The sequence below is a fragment of the Ranitomeya variabilis genome, chromosome 1, assembly GCF_051348905.1.
Source record: "Ranitomeya variabilis isolate aRanVar5 chromosome 1, aRanVar5.hap1, whole genome shotgun sequence".
Taxonomy (NCBI): Eukaryota; Metazoa; Chordata; class Amphibia; order Anura; family Dendrobatidae; genus Ranitomeya; species Ranitomeya variabilis.
Window position 1 is genome coordinate 24,087,603 of NC_135232.1, and position 13,601 is coordinate 24,101,203.

General features: G+C 44.9%; 1 long non-coding RNA gene across 1 annotated transcript in view; it reads right to left on the reverse strand.

Annotated features, from left to right (window-relative positions):
* LOC143793659 (uncharacterized) overlaps positions 1 to 13,601 on the reverse strand; it is a 50,084-nt gene that overhangs the window by 20,488 nt on the left and 15,995 nt on the right. The window lies entirely within an intron of this gene.

The following is a 13,601-nucleotide window of genomic DNA, read 5'->3' on the forward strand; positions in this document are numbered from 1 at the left end:
AGGACTAAATAATAGGTAGAGAAAGACCGCAAGAGCGGATGCAAAGCGAACGCACAGGAGCTAGAGCCAAGAACAGAGATGCAGGAGGCGGAGCCAGGAGGAGCCAAGTGTAGAAATGCAGGAGGCGGAGCCAAGTGCAGAAACGCAGGAGGCGGAGCCAAGAGCAGGAGGCGGAGCCACGTGCAGAAACGCAGGAGGCGGAGCCAAGAGCAGGAGGCGGAGCCACGTGCAGAAACGCAGGAGGCAGAGCCAAGAGCAGGAGGCAGAGAACCGCAAGGAGCGGAGCCAGGTAGAACAGCAAGGAGAGGAGCCGCAGAGCTAAGCCACAGAGTGCAGAGCAAGGTCCGAGTGCAGAGCAAAGTTACTGAGAGCAGAGCTAGAGCAAAGCCACAGAGTGCAGAGCTGAGAGCAGAACAAAATCAGAGTGCAGAGCTGAGTGCAGAGCAAGACACAGAGTGCAGAGCTGAGAGCAAAGTGTTGTGAATTTGCTTTTTGCTCCCTCTAGTGGTTGCTAGTTTTTTGACTCTGGTTTTTCTGTCATTCCTTTTATCCGCACCTGGGTCGTTAGTTAGGGGTGTTGCTATATAAGCTCCCTGGACCTTCAGTTCAATGCCTGGCAACGTAGTTATCAGAGCTAGTCTGCTGTGCTCTTGTCTACTGATCCTGGTTCCAGTTATATCAGCTAAGTCTGCCTTTTGCTTTTTGCTATTTGTTTTGGTTTTGTATTTTTGTCCAGCTTGTTCCAAATCTATATCCTGACCTTTGCTGGAAGCTCTAGGGGGGCTGGTGTTCTCCCCCCGGACCGTTAGACGGTTCGGGGGTTCTTGAATTTCCAGTGTGGATTTTGATAGGGTTTTTGTTGACCATATAAGTTACCTTTCTTTATTCTGCTATCAGTAAGCGGGCCTCTCTGTGCTAAACCTGGTTCATTTCTGTGTTTGTCATTTCCTCTTACCTAACCGTCATTATTTGTGGGGGGCTTCTATCCAGCTTTGGGGTCCCCTTCTCTGGAGGCAAGAAAGGTCTTTGTTTTCCTCTACTAGGGGTAGCTAGATTCTCCGGCTGGCGCGTGTCATCTAGAATCAACGTAGGAATGATCCCCGGCTACTTCTAGTGTTGGCGTTAGGAGTAGATATATGGTCAACCCAGTTACCACTGCCCTATGAGCTGGATTTTTGTACTCTGCAGACTACCACGTTCCTCTGAGACCCTCGCCATTGGGGTCATAACAGTTTGCCAGGCCAGTATTAAATGTTTAATGCATTGCAGAAGAGGGATTATAAGAAAGAAGATTCTGAGTTTTTTTTTTTCTTCTTCCCCTTTACCTCAGAGTGGCTATGCTTGCTGCAGACATGAATGTCCAGACCTTGATTACAAGTGTGGACCAGCTGGCTACTCGTGTGCAGGGCATACAAGACTATGTTATCAGAAATCCTAGGTCAGAACCTAAAATACCGATTCCTGAACTGTTTTCCGGAGACAGGTTTAAGTTTAGGAATTTCGTGAATAATTGTAAATTGTTTTTGTCCCTGAGACCCTGTTCATCTGGAGATTCTGCTCAGCAAGTAAAAATTGTTATTTCGTTCTTACGGGGCGACCCTCAGGATTGGGCTTTTTCGCTGGCGCCAGGAGATCCGGCATTGGCTGATCTTGATGCGTTTTTTCTGGCGCTCGGTTTACTTTATGAGGAACCCAATCTTGAGATTCAGGCAGAAAAAGCCTTGCTGGCTATGTCTCAGGGGCAGGACGAGGCTGAAGTGTATTGCCAAAAATTTCGGAAATGGTCCGTGCTGACACATTGGAACGAGTGTGCACTGGCCGCTAATTTTAGAAATGGCCTTTCTGAAGCCATTAAGAATGTTATGGTGGGTTTTCCCATTCCCACAGGTCTGAATGATACTATGGCACTGGCTATTCAAATTGACCGGCGGTTGCGGGAGCGCAAAACCGCAAATTCCCTCATGGTGTTGTCTGAACAGACACCTAATTCGGTGCAATGTGATAGAAAAACCGCAAATTCCCTCATGGTGTTGTCTGAACAGACACCTGATTTAATGCAATGTGATAGAATCCTGACTAGAAATGAGCGGAAAATTCATAGACGCCGGAATGGCTTGTGCTACTACTGTGGTGATTCTACACATGTTATCTCAGCATGCTCTAAACGTATAGCTAAGGTTGTTAGTCCTGTCACCGTTGGTAATTTGCAACCTAAATTTATTCTGTCTGTAACTTTGATTTGCTCACTGTCATCTTATCCTGTCATGGCGTTTGTAGATTCAGGTGCTGCCCTGAGTCTCATGGATCTCTCATTTGCTAAGCGCTGTGGTTTTACTCTTGAACCATTAGAAAATCCTATTCCTCTTAGGGGTATTGATGCTACACCATTGGCAGCAAATAAACCGCAGTATTGGACACAGGTTACCATGTGCATGACTCCTGAACACCGCGAGGTGATACGTTTCCTGGTTTTACATAAAATGCATGATTTGGTTGTTTTAGGGCTGCCATGGTTACAGACCCATAATCCAGTCCTGGACTGGAAGGCTATGTCAGTCTCAAGTTGGGGCTGTCGTGGTATTCATGGGGATTCCCTGCCTGTGTCTATTGCTTCTTCTACGCCTTCGGAAGTTCCGGAGTATTTGTCTGATTATCAGGATGTCTTCAGTGAGTCTGAGTCCAGTGCACTGCCTCCTCATAGGGACTGTGACTGTGCTATAGATTTGATCCCAGGCAGTAAATTTCCTAAGGGAAGACTGTTTAATCTGTCGGTGCCTGAACATACCGCTATGCGTTCATATATCAAGGAGTCTCTGGAGAAAGGACATATTCGTCCGTCTTCTTCCCCTCTTGGTGCGGGATTCTTTTTTGTGGCAAAAAAGGACGGATCTTTGAGACCTTGTATTGATTATCGGCTTTTAAATAAGATCACTGTCAAATTTCAGTATCCTTTACCGCTGTTGTCTGACTTGTTTGCCCGGATTAAGGGTGCCAAGTGGTTCACCAAGATAGACCTTCGTGGTGCGTACAACCTTGTGCGCATTAAGCAAGGTGATGAATGGAAAACCGCATTCAATACGCCCGAAGGTCATTTTGAGTACTTGGTGATGCCTTTTGGGCTCTCCAATGCGCCTTCAGTTTTTCAGTCCTTTATGCATGACATTTTCCGGAAGTATCTGGATAAATTTTTGATTGTTTATCTGGATGATATTTTGGTTTTTTCTGATAATTGGGATTCGCATGTGGAGCAGGTCAGGTTGGTCTTTAAAATTTTGCGTGAAAATTCTTTGTTTGTCAAGGGCTCAAAGTGTCTCTTTGGTGTACAGAAGGTTCCCTTTTTGGGGTTTATTTTTTCCCCTTCTGCTGTGGAGATGGACCCAGTCAAGGTCCGAGCTATTCTTGATTGGACTCAGCCCTCGTCAGTTAAGAGTCTTCAGAAGTTCTTGGGCTTCGCTAACTTCTACCGTCGTTTTATCGCTGATTTTTCTAGCATTGTGAAACCTTTGACGGATATGACCAAGAAGGGCTCCGATGTAGCTAACTGGGCTCCTGCTGCCGTGGAGGCTTTCCAGGAGTTGAAACGCCGGTTTACTTCGGCGCCTGTTTTGTGCCAGCCTGACGTCTCACTTCCCTTTCAGGTTGAGGTGGATGCTTCGGAGATTGGGGCAGGGGCCGTTTTGTCGCAGAGAGGCCCTGGTTGCTCTGTTATGAAACCTTGTGCCTTTTTCTCTAGGAAGTTTTCGCCTGCCGAGCGAAATTATGATGTGGGCAATCGGGAGTTGTTGGCCATGAAGTGGGCATTTGAGGAGTGGCGTCATTGGCTCGAGGGTGCTAAGCATCGTGTGGTGGTCTTGACTGATCACAAAAATCTGATGTATCTCGAGTCTGCTAAACGCCTTAATCCGAGACAGGCCCGCTGGTCATTGTTTTTCTCCCGCTTTGATTTTGTTGTCTCGTATTTACCAGGTTCAAAGAATGTGAAGGCCGATGCTCTTTCTAGGAGCTTTGTGCCTGATGCTCCTGGAGTCGCTGATCCTGTTGGTATTCTTAAAGATGGAGTTATCTTGTCAGCTATTTCTCCGGATCTGCGACGTGTGTTGCAGAGATTTCAGGCTGATAGGCCTGAGTCTTGTCCACCTGACAGACTGTTTGTCCCGGATAAGTGGACCAGCAGAGTCATTTCCGAGGTTCATTCCTCGGTGTTGGCAGGTCACCCGGGAATTTTTGGCACCAGAGATCTGGTGGCCAGGTCCTTTTGGTGGCCTTCCTTGTCAAGGGATGTGCGGTCATTTGTGCAGTCCTGTGGGACTTGTGCTCGAGCTAAGCCTTGCTGTTCTCGTGCCAGCGGTTTGCTCTTGCCCTTGCCTGTCCCGAAGAGACCTTGGACACATATCTCCATGGATTTCATTTCTGATCTTCCGCTATCTCAGGGCATGTCCGTTATCTGGGTGATATGTGATCGCTTCTCCAAGATGGTCCATTTGGTTCCTTTGCCTAAGCTGCCTTCCTCTTCCGATCTGGTTCCTGTGTTTTTCCAGAACGTGGTTCGTTTGCACGGCATCCCTGAGAATATTGTGTCAGACAGAGGATCCCAGTTCGTTTCCAGGTTCTGGCGATCCTTTTGTAGTAGGATGGGCATTGATTTGTCGTTTTCGTCTGCTTTCCATCCTCAGACTAATGGACAGACGGAGCGAACCAATCAGACTTTGGAGGCTTATTTGAGGTGTTTTGTCTCTGCTGATCAGGACGATTGGGTGACATTCTTGCCGTTGGCTGAGTTTGCCCTTAATAATCGGGCTAGTTCCGCCACCTTGGTTTCGCCTTTTTTCTGCAACTCTGGTTTCCATCCTCGCTTTTCTTCGGGTCATGTGGAGCCTTCTGACTGTCCTGGGGTGGATTCTGTGGTGGATAGGTTGCAGCAGATCTGGAATCATGTGGTGGACAACTTGAAGTTGTCACAGGAGAAGGCTCAGCGCTTTGCCAACCGCCGCCGCGGTGTGGGTCCCCGACTACGCGTTGGGGATTTGGTATGGCTTTCTTCCCGCTTTGTTCCTATGAAGGTCTCCTCTCCCAAATTTAAACCTCGTTTTATTGGGCCTTACAAGATATTGGAAATCCTTAATCCTGTATCTTTTCGTCTGGATCTTCCTGTGTCGTTTGCTATTCACAATGTATTTCATAGGTCCTTGTTGCGGCGGTACATTGTGCCTGTAGTTCCTTCTGTTGAGCCTCCTGCTCCGGTGTTGGTTGCGGGCGAGTTGGAGTACGTGGTGGAGAAGATCTTGGATTCTCGCCTCTCCAGGCGGAGGCTTCAGTACCTGGTCAAGTGGAAGGGCTATGGTCAGGAGGATAATTCCTGGGTGGTCGCCTCTGATGTTCATGCGGCCGATTTAGTTCGTGCCTTTCATGCCGCTCATCCTGATCGCCCTGGTGGTCGTGGTGAGGGTTCGGTGACCCCTCACTAAGGGGGGGGTACTGTTGTGAATTTGCTTTTTGCTCCCTCTAGTGGTTGCTAGTTTTTTGACTCTGGTTTTTCTGTCATTCCTTTTATCCGCACCTGGGTCGTTAGTTAGGGGTGTTGCTATATAAGCTCCCTGGACCTTCAGTTCAATGCCTGGCAACGTAGTTATCAGAGCTAGTCTGCTGTGCTCTTGTCTACTGATCCTGGTTCCAGTTATATCAGCTAAGTCTGCCTTTTGCTTTTTGCTATTTGTTTTGGTTTTGTATTTTTGTCCAGCTTGTTCCAAATCTATATCCTGACCTTTGCTGGAAGCTCTAGGGGGGCTGGTGTTCTCCCCCCGGACCGTTAGACGGTTCGGGGGTTCTTGAATTTCCAGTGTGGATTTTGATAGGGTTTTTGTTGACCATATAAGTTACCTTTCTTTATTCTGCTATCAGTAAGCGGGCCTCTCTGTGCTAAACCTGGTTCATTTCTGTGTTTGTCATTTCCTCTTACCTAACCGTCATTATTTGTGGGGGGCTTCTATCCAGCTTTGGGGTCCCCTTCTCTGGAGGCAAGAAAGGTCTTTGTTTTCCTCTACTAGGGGTAGCTAGATTCTCCGGCTGGCGCGTGTCATCTAGAATCAACGTAGGAATGATCCCCGGCTACTTCTAGTGTTGGCGTTAGGAGTAGATATATGGTCAACCCAGTTACCACTGCCCTATGAGCTGGATTTTTGTACTCTGCAGACTACCACGTTCCTCTGAGACCCTCGCCATTGGGGTCATAACAGCAAAGCCAAGTGCAGAGCTGGGAGCAGAGCAAAGTCAGAGTGCAGAGCAAGACACAGAAGCGGAGAAACCAAGGCAGGGATATAAACGGACACAGGAACTGGACTAGGCTAAGACAAAGTTAGGAACAAGACAAGGCACAGACATGGACACAAGCCAGGGTATGACGCCCCTCTGGGTGGCGGACATAGGCCAGGGTACGAAGCCCCGCGGGATGGCAAACACTGGACACAGTCCAGGGTACAACACCCCTGGGTGCGGACATAAGATTAACAGAGACAGGGCCTGGCACCTCAGCAGCTAAGAACTGACTGAGGGAGTAAGTTGCACAGGCCCCCACCAATGGGTGGGGATGTCTTAAATACAGGAATCCTCATGGCGATTGGCCGGGGACACCTTAGCAAGGTGCACACAGTCTCAATAAGACACAGGAGTTGCTAACGCCACCCCTATGCACACAGACAGAGCATGCACAGAGCAAGCAGCAGACATGAGGCACACAGCATGGAGCTGGCAGCAGAGAGAAGTCACAACAAGCATAAACAGTTATTAGTTCCTCATCCCCTATGACGGGATCCCTTCATAAATAACATGAAACTACCAATAAAGAACCATGAAGGCAATGGATCCAAAAATGTACCAAGTATAAAACATAACTTTATTTTCACAATAGTTAAAAACAGCACATGACAAATGACATAATAAATAAAGTGTAACAGTGAGCCAAAACAGGGTCAACCACAGAAGCTACAGACTGATATGACCCCTTTGGTATCAATACCCGGTGCAGTAAGTAATCATAAATACTCAAACATGACAGGCACCCTAACTAAACTGTTAATAGCGTGACATACTGAAAATATCTAACTACGAAGTCCGGATACTGTGATCCGTAAATAGTTATAGCCATATAAGAAGCAGTTAGTAGCGGTGATTACCTGTAGTCATCATGGACCGGGGATAGGGGGGTCAACCAGACTGAGCGCACCTCGACGCGCGTTTCACTGCAAAGGCAGCTTCGTCAGGAGGCAATATGGCGTTGCTACTCGAGCCTTATATACCGCAACCTAATTCTCACATGCCCAGCACCTGTGTACCAGCGCATCGACGCCATGTTGCGGCGTCACTGAAGGGACCGCGCTCAGTGTACGCGTCATCCGGTCACATGGCCCGGTCATGTGACCGGCCATGTAACCAAGACAACGCAGCACACATCTAGAGCGCTTCCTCACAGCGGCACCACAGCGCATGCGTGCCGTGCGCTAAATGCTAAAGCAGGAGAAAGGTCACATGGCCCGGTCATGTGACCGACCATGTAACCAAGACAACGCAACACGCATCTAGAGCACTTCCATATAACGGCACCACAGCGCATACGTGCCGTGCGCTAAATGCTGAAACAGGAGAAAGGTTAGTGACGGGTATTACAGTGATATACCAGAACAAGAAAAAAGGCTAACTACATTAAAAATAGACCGCTACACCACTCCTACACCCCTACCTCACTAATAACCCCACCTTCCACCTTTTTATCCTATGCCATACTAAAATAGTGAATATACCGTAGACCAATGTTATATTACTCAATATAGCAATGATACCCATCTCATTGGTGGCATACAATATACAATAACCATACAACAATAAATATCATAAGGCATAATGTTTCCACATATAATATATAATGTATCCAGATCAACCATCCATCTGGTTTCACATTTGAGCAATTCCTTTTTATAATTACCTCCTCTAATGCCCAATTGCACCCGATCAATCCCTCTGACTTTAAATGTTGTGGGGTTGCTATTGTGACATTTTCTAAAATGCTTAGGGATTGTTTTTAGTGCATCTACATCCAAAGCCGTGGCCCCATTCTTGATGTCTCGTACATGTTCTAGGATGCGCACCCGTAGTTCACGTGTGGTCATACCAATGTAAATCAGATTACATGCACATTTGGCATAATACACCACGTTGTCTGTTCTACAATTGCTCAAATGTGAAACCAGATGGATGGTTGATCTGGATACCCTCGCCCCCAATGGGCTTAATGAATCGATTAGCTTCAAATCCTTCCTAGGCTAGCGCGAATTTTAATTATATGTTGCTTCTTTGGTTTTACATATGGATTTTTTATATATTTGTAGGATCTACTTCCCTCCCCCCCCTCCCTGCTATACCCTCTATTCCTCTTATCCGTCTCATGAACCAGGATGTTGATGGTGGTATAATATGTTGATATATCCATTATATTATAATTGTAATAACTTCCTCTTTATTCCATCTATAGCTGTGCTCAGCAGAAAAAAATTTTTTTTTGGCGGTGACATTGTATCTTAGACACAATTGATGATATGGATGATGCTTCAATCACCTATGAATTACCCCAGAAAAATGGAAGGGGAAATGAGAAGAAAGTACAATCAAGAGGCTACGTGTGATCCCAGCACTGCCAATTGTATACTAATGCTACTTAATTATTTATATGTGGAAACATTATGCCTTATGATATTTATTGTTGTATGGTTATTGTATATTGTATGCCACCAATGAGATGGGTATCATTGCTATATTGAGTAATATAACATTGGTCTACGGTATATTCACTATTTTAGTATGGCATAGGATAAAAAGGTGGAAGGTGGGGTTATTAGTGAGGTAGGGGTGTAGGAGTGGTGTAGCGGTCTATTTTTAATGTAGTTAGCCTTTTTTCTTGTTCTGGTATATCACTGTAATACCCGTCACTAACCTTTCTCCTGTTTCAGCATTTAGCGCACGGCACGTATGCGCTGTGGTGCCGTTATATGGAAGTGCTCTAGATGCGTGTTGCGTTGTCTTGGTTACATGGTCGGTCACATGACCGGGCCATGTGACCTTTCTCCTGCTTTAGCATTTAGCGCACGGCACGCATGCGCTGTGGTGCCGCTGTGAGGAAGCGCTCTAGATGTGTACTGCGTTGTCTTGGTTACATGGCCGGTCACATGACCGGGCGATGTGACCGGATGACGCGTACACTGAGCGCGGTCCCTTCAGTGACGCCGCAACATGGCGTCGATGCGCTGGTACACAGGTGCTGGGCATGTGAGAATTAGGTTGCGGTATATAAGGCTCGAGTAGCAACGCCATATTGCCTCCTGACGAAGCTGCCTTTGCAGTGAAACGCGCGTCGAGGTGCGCTCAGTCTGGTTGACCCCCCTATCCCCGGTCCATGATGACTACAGGTAATCACCGCTACTAACTGCTTCTTATATGGCTATAACTATTTACGGATCACAGTATCCGGACTTCGTAGTTAGATATTTTCAGTATGTCACGCTATTAACAGTTTAGTTAGGGTGCCTGTCATGTTTGAGTATTTATGATTACTTACTGCACCGGGTATTGATACCAAAGGGGTCATATCAGTCTGTAGCTTCTGTGGTTGACCCTGTTTTGGCTCACTGTTACACTTTATTTATTATGTCATTTGTCATGTGCTGTTTTTAACTATTGTGAAAATAAAGTTATGTTTTATACTTGGTACATTTTTGGATCCATTGCCTTCATGGTTCTTTATTGGTAGTTAGAAGTCACAACAAGGCCCAGAGAAGTAAGTGACTTTGAGTGTAATGCAGGTGGGGGATGGGAGGCCATGCAGTGATGCCAGCAGGGTTGTTACAGGAGCTTTGTATATAGTGTCAGTGTACAGGTAATACAGTGATCACCAGTGACATTATACACAGGAGCTCTATATATAGTGTATAGTGTACAGGTAATACAGTGATCACCAGTGACATTATACACATGAGCTCTGTATATAGTGTACGGATAATACAGTAACTACCAGTGACAGTATACACAGGAGCTCAGTATTTAGTGTCAGTGTACAGGTAATACAGTGATCACCAATGACATTATACACAGGAGCTCAGTATATAGTGTCAGTGTGCAGGTAATACAGTGATCACCAATGATTTTATACACAGGAGCTATGTATATAGTGTCAGTGTACAAGTAACAGTGATCACCAGTGACATTAAACACAGGAGCTCTGTATTTAGTGTCAGTGTACAGTTAATGCAGTGATCACTGGTAGCATTATACAAAATAGCTATGTATATAGTGTCAGTGTACAGTAATACAGCGATTACCTGTGACATTATTATTATTATTATTTATTGTTATAGCGCCATTTGTTCCATGGCGCTTTACAAGTGAGGAGGGGTATACATAATAAAAACAAGTACAATAATCTTGAACAATACAAGTCATAACTGGTACAGGAGGAGAGAGGACCCTGCCCGCGAGGGCTCACAATCTACAAGGGATGGGTGAGAATACAGTAGGTGAGGATAGAGCTGATCGTGCAGCGGTTGGTTACATGTCCTACATTACATGTAGGAGCTCTGTATGTAGTGTCAGTGTACAGTAATGCGGGTATCACCAGGGACTTTATACACAGGAGCTCTGTATGTAGTGTATAGTGTACTGTTTATACCGGAATCACTGGTGACATTATACACAGGCGCTATGTACATAATGTACAGTGTATAGTGTCAGTGTACAGGTAAGACACTAACATTTCTAGTTAAAGCCCTTCATCTTCAGTTTCTTCTTCATCCAGTGAAGACCACCATCACTTCTTACAGGAAGGACTTGTCTCTGCAGAAAACAACACATAGTTATCTAGAGCACTGCTTCCAGAGCACATTCCCCACTTTCTCCCCAACTTCTATACTACACAACTGAATACAGACATGCAGCCACCATTAATACATAATTAGTTATTATGCATCCCACTATTCCAAATATAAATTGTAATCCACCACTGTCCTCCCACCAACTATAAATAGCCATGTTATGCAACCAACAGATATATAAATTAGCACTTATACTCTTTCCAATTCAATACCAGTCGCGCTCCTGTATCCTCAGCGCCCCCCTACTCTGTTTCTCCCACTCTCCTGATTCATTATATTTACATACCCCTCCACCCCAAATCATTGTCATGTCCTCTCTCCCACTCCAACCCTCAATTGATCATCATTTTATCTCATCCACAATCAATACATCATTTACTCCCCACCACCCTCAATTCATTATTATTTGGTGTTCCACCTAGTCTCAATTCATAATCATTTGCTCTTTCACACCACCTTCAGTATGTCTCATATTCTCCCCCCCCACCCTCAGTTCATCATCTCCTGTCACCCATCCCCAATTCATCATTATTTGTGCTCCCCTTTACCCATTTAATTTATTTAAAAAATACGTTTTTCATACTTACGTCTCATATGATCCCCTGCAGCTCCATTTCTGGTATCCTGGCACACGTACATGCAGGCGTACTGGCACACAATACATTATTACACCCTGGAGACCGGTGATCAGAAGCAAAAGAGGGAGGGATCCGGACGTCTTTGCTTCTGCTCACCGGGCCCCATACAGCAGCAAGGGTAGTAATGTCCTGATGGCAGCCCTGCTGGGGAACACTCAGAAAACCCCCAGTTCCAGGAATATTACTTGTCGCCATGTGAATAATTATTATTTTTATTATTTTCCCAAGTGCAGGATATGCAGAGCGTCCTCTCGTCAGTTTCTGGAAGTCTCCAGCATAATCCGAGCAGACAGACTGGTTCCAGTTGCCACAGGGCAATTATGTGATGGTTCTGCTTCATCTCCTTGTGTTTTCGTACTGCAGTAATGGAGGGTCAGATGAGGACAAGAGTTCAGGGCAGAAATCCATGACAATCAGTTCTCCATGGTCATAGAGCAGAAGCAATGAGATTTGTAGAAAAAAAGTGAGATGATCAGGAGATTTCTACTTCTGTCATGGAAAACAAATCTCTGTAACACTGGGGTTCAGGTGAGCACTCGGCAGACACATAGTGAATCCCCAGTTTCAGGAATCCTTTATTTTAATGTTTTCATTTCCGCCATAACTTTTCCCGTTGACGTAAAGAACTTATTTTTTGCAGGACGAGTTGCAGTTTTCCTCGGCTCCATTTTGGGGTGACATATGACTTTTGATCCCTTTTTATATACATTTTGCTTAATATTTTTTTTTATTAATGCTGCTCCCTGTGCAGTATGAATAAGATGAATATTTTACAATTCTTGTTGTTACGGATGCAGAAATACCAGTTCTCTGCACTTTTCTTAGTTTTATTTTTTGATATATGTAGCAATAAAGTGGGGTATTGTTTTTTTAAACAAATGTTTACACTTCATTAACTTATTTTTACTTTTCACTTGGGGGTCTTGTATGTTATAATAAAACCTATATGGATGTACTAAGATTGCACATCTGGCGCTCATAATTTGGCACCTTGGTACGCCAGCAACCCCCCAACACCCCACTATCACATTGCGACTATGCACGTAAGTGCCACAATCTCAATTGATCAAAATATATTTATTAAAATGTACAACTTTTAATGATCAATTACTTAAAATATTAATGAAAATTCAAGCATGGGAGAAGAACAAAGGAAGGCACTAACCCTGGAATCTGGAAAGTACTACATATTATAGTAAAAGTCCAAGTGCATGGCATAAATGATGATGCCCTATGTGAAGATGATAATATATTGCATAGCCCTATTTAATACATGATAATATGAAATAAAGTCCTGGATCAAAGAGGTATATCTCTATGTATATTACAAAGTTAATCAATAAATAAACTGGTAACCTAGTAAATCTTTAGGAAAAGAGAGAGAGGTGTATCCCCAAACCCTTTATGTTAGGTACTTGAAAAGTGACTTGTGCTTTATCTCTGGAATGTCATGCTTCCTTACCCCAATGACGACGTTTCGCCATAAGCTTCTTCAAAGGGGCGCTAGCTATAAGGTGGCTGAGTCAGATACCTAACACCTGGGGATTTTTCTGCGCATGTCCGTTCAATCTAGCAATCCATTTTGTAAATAGAGACTTCCGGTGTTCCGCGCTGAATTGCATGCGTGGAACACATGTTGTTCTTTGTTGCGCAGGACCGGAGGTCCGGGTGGAGACGGAGCAAATAAGCGCACTCCCTGGTGGTTACGGTAAGCATGAGGGTGGGTATACACATTGCATATTAGAAATAAAGGGAGGTGTAGTATCGCTCGTTATGGAGCATAGTACTAAAGGGGCGTTCCTAATCTTATAATGCAGAAGATGTGAAGTGATAATTACGACGGCGTGAACTTAAAATATGTTATATATAGTGATTGGGAATATATATGTAACAAGTATGAAGTGAAAGTGTGCGTCGTATGGAGGATAAAAGGTGCAAAAAAGATAAAGTGAGTAGAAGAAAGAAGGGAAAAGGCTGTGATTATTCATATAAAGTGATTTAAACCTACGTGTTATGTGAATGTTGGTGATGGGTTGAATGGGAAATGTATTCA